This window comes from Acinonyx jubatus, chromosome A2 (assembly GCF_027475565.1).
Source record: "Acinonyx jubatus isolate Ajub_Pintada_27869175 chromosome A2, VMU_Ajub_asm_v1.0, whole genome shotgun sequence".
Classification (NCBI taxonomy): Eukaryota; Metazoa; Chordata; class Mammalia; order Carnivora; family Felidae; genus Acinonyx; species Acinonyx jubatus.
The window spans coordinates 89,244,996-89,248,496 of NC_069383.1; the positions used below are offsets into that span (position 1 = coordinate 89,244,996).

General features: G+C 41.8%; 1 non-coding gene across 1 annotated transcript; it reads left to right on the top strand.

The window, feature by feature from the left end:
* The first annotated feature begins 1,825 nt into the window (after positions 1-1,825).
* LOC113603096 (U6 spliceosomal RNA) lies at positions 1,826-1,934 on the top strand. Its single transcript, XR_003424651.1, has one exon. It is a non-coding gene; the product is annotated as a U6 spliceosomal RNA (small nuclear RNA).
* The last annotated feature ends 1,567 nt before the right edge of the window (positions 1,935-3,501 follow it).

The following is a 3,501-nucleotide window of genomic DNA, read 5'->3' on the forward strand; positions in this document are numbered from 1 at the left end:
CTTTTTTCCCTGCTAAAGTAAGTAAAATTAAATGGAATAAGTTTTTTTTAATTTTTTAATTGTTAAATTTTATTTTTTAAATATATGATATTTATTGTTAAATTGGTTTCCATACAGCACCCAGTGCTCATCCCAACAGGTGCCCTCCTCAATACCCATCACCCACCCTCCCCTCCCTCCCGCCCCCCATCAGCCCTCAGTTTGTTGTCAGTTTTTCAGAGTCTCTTATGCTTTGGCTCTCTCTCACTCTAACTAACCTCTTTTTTTTTCCTTCCTCCCCACCATGGGTTCCTGTTAAGTTTCTCAGGATCCACATAAGAGTGAAACCATATGGTATCTGTCTTTCTCTGTATGGCTTATTTCACTTAGCATCACACTCTCCAGTTCCATCCACGTTGCTACAAAAGGCCATATTTCATTCTTTCTCATTGCCACGTAGTACTCCATTGTGTATATAAACCACAATTTCTTTACCTAAATGGAATAAGTTTTAAAGAAATATATACAACAGTTATCTCTGTATTGTGGGATTGGAAGGATTCGAATATATGTATGATTTTCCTACCAAGAATATGTTTTGCTGTTACAATAACAACACCCCAAAATATTTAACAAGAAAAATGATTTATACTGAAACTGCCTTAGCAGGAAGTCCTTCTTCATGCCCCACATGACCCTAATCATTACTGTCACTCTTGCAAGCGCACCTTTTTACCGATGGCAGGTATAACTTTGCACATTGATTTCCCCTGCCTATAAGGTTTTCGGTTTCTCAAGGACCAGGCCTGGATATCTACACCATTTCCATTCTCCTGATGGGCTCAGCCCGGCCTCAGGCTGCCCCCACCGGGTCCGAGAGAGATGCTTGGCTTGCACCCTAGGCTGTCTCCCATTGACCCTGTGAGGGTGAGGGAGAAGGGCAGGCAACAGATTCAGGCTCACGCAAGCATGGTAATGGAAGCCACACTGCAACAGCTTCAAGCTCTTTGCACCCATCGTTAGGCTTTCAAAATCACATAGAGTATAAATTAGAAGCCTGAATGCTTACTTATGTATCGAATCAGCACAATAAGCAAATAATCAAATGGCAGGAGCAGGCCAAACTCAGAGCCTCTTCCCACAAGTAGCATTTGTGGGGACAAAGCATGTTTTGGAGAAGCAGAGCAGCTCCGGTGTTTGTAGGGATTTGGGGAAGGGTCACCGCCGAGTGAGAGGGCAGTGAACACAGGAAACTCTCAAATGCCGGTGTTCTCATGGAAAAGCCTTTCATGGAAAACAGAAATTCACACTGAATTGATCTCCTCCCCTTAAATCACTGACACTTCTCCCTGCCATGCTTTCTTGCAGGTGGTGAAAACCTCCAGAGGAGAGAGAGTAGGAGGAAGGAAAGGAGAAAATGGAGGTAGGGCCTGGGAGCTTGAGATGAGGAGGACGAAGTTCTGAGACGCAGGCAGTACTTGGCACGGACAGTGAGTCATGCAGGGCAGAGCAGATCAGAGTTGCTAACTTGCTGTTTGAAGGGCTAAGAAACTTCACAGTGATTCCATTTTAAATTAGGCTGTTTGTGAGTCTCCTGTTTCCTTGCTCAATCCCCTTCCTCCCTGGGGATTGGTTGGGGCAGAGGATAAAGATAGGATCCAAGCCAGGCCCTTTTATGTTTATTTCTCCTCCTTTTTTCTCATGACTTTGAACAGGCACATCTATTGCTAGGATGCTCCGGTTCATTACTAAGCAGCAGGCAACAGGTCACAGAAGGAAGGAAAGAAAGAAAACAGGGAGAGAGGCCAAGAATGAGAAAACCAGTGACTTAAACACTTGGCCCCCTGTGCTCGCTTGGCCAGCACATGGACTAAAATTGGAACAATGCAGAGAAGATTAGCATGTCCCCTGGTGCAAGGACGACACACAAACTCATGGAGATTCTCATATTTTTTCAGAGATGATGAACAAGTTCTGGAGGTAAATAGTGGTGGATGGTTCTACAGCAACCTGAATGCGCTTAATGTAAACTGGACACTTAAAAATAGCTAAATGGTAAATCTTATGTTATATATGACCACAATTTATAAAAAGCAAATGCCCTAACAGTTGAGTAAAGAGATGGCATATGGACAAGTCAAGTAAAAGTCATGCAATTATGTTAGTAAGTTATAAAAAAAAAAGTAATCTAAGAACACAAATGCAAGCCCTCAGTCATTGTGCATGCCACAGTATCAGCATGGAGTAGTGGCTCTATAGAGTTGGCTCTCACCTGGTTCAAAGTCTAACCTGCCACTTAATAGTTGTATGACCTTGGACCAGACATCTAACATCCTTGAGTCTGTTTCTTATTTGGAAAATTGAAATGACATTGGATTCACAGACATATCGAGAGAGTTAAGATATTATAGACAAGGCATTTAGCATAGTAAGTGGCTCCTACTCATCATTCACTAAATGTGTTTCCTTTCCCTTTCTGCACGTGGAAGGTTGCAAAGGCAATGTGTTGTGGGACACAGAAACTAACTTGAGAGATGGTAAGGATAAAATTTAAAAATGAAAAAATATGGAAATAGTATTTAGGCAGTGGTTCTTGAGAGAGGCAGGCCAGGTGTAGCAAGGATCCTCTAAATTGCTGAAAAAAGACCTAAGACTTGTTATTAGAGTTATTAGCTGTTGTAACCAAGTAGCCCCCCCCCCCCGCCCTCCAATACAGCAGCTTAAACAAGATGGAAGCTTATTTGTGTGTATTTCATAATCCAGAGGTAAACTGTCTAAGGCTGGCAGAACAGCTATGTCATTCTCAATGCACAGGATTTCCATTGTTGGATCCAAAGTGGTTGCTTTAGATCCTGACATCTTCCAGGTAATGGGAAGTGCAGAAAGGGCCAGTGGCCACATCTACCTTTGTTTTAAGGGCATGACATAGAAATGGCACACTTCATTTTTCCACCCACACCCCAATGACCAAATCCTTTCTATAAAGAATGCTGGGGTCAGTAAACTCCAGTGGGAGTCCTGTTAAAGAGGAGGAGTTTGGATGTTGCTCTACACTTAGCCACCTCAACCACACAGCTCATTATATTTTCTCTAGTTTGCAACCACAGGACAGGCTTTCAAAACAACAAAGCTAACACATTCCCCAAAATGGAAGCATAATTTCTTGGTTATTAATTTATTCAGTAAATATTTATAGACTACTGGCTATATGCTTGGTACTATTCAAAACATCATAAATACAGCAGACTGCAAAACAGATGAAGTTCCTGATTTCATTAAGCTAAATTCAGGGGCACCTGGCTGGCTCTGTCGGTAGAGCATGTGACTCTTAATCTCAGGGTCATGCATTGAAGCCTCGTGTTAGACATGGAGACTACTTAAAAAGCAAAACAAAACCAAAAAAAGTCATTAAACTAAATTCAATAGGGGGAGAAGGTAAACAAATACTGGAAAAAAAAATTAGATACCAGTAAGTGCAAAGATGAAAATTAACATAACAAGCAACTAGATGGGGTGGTTAGG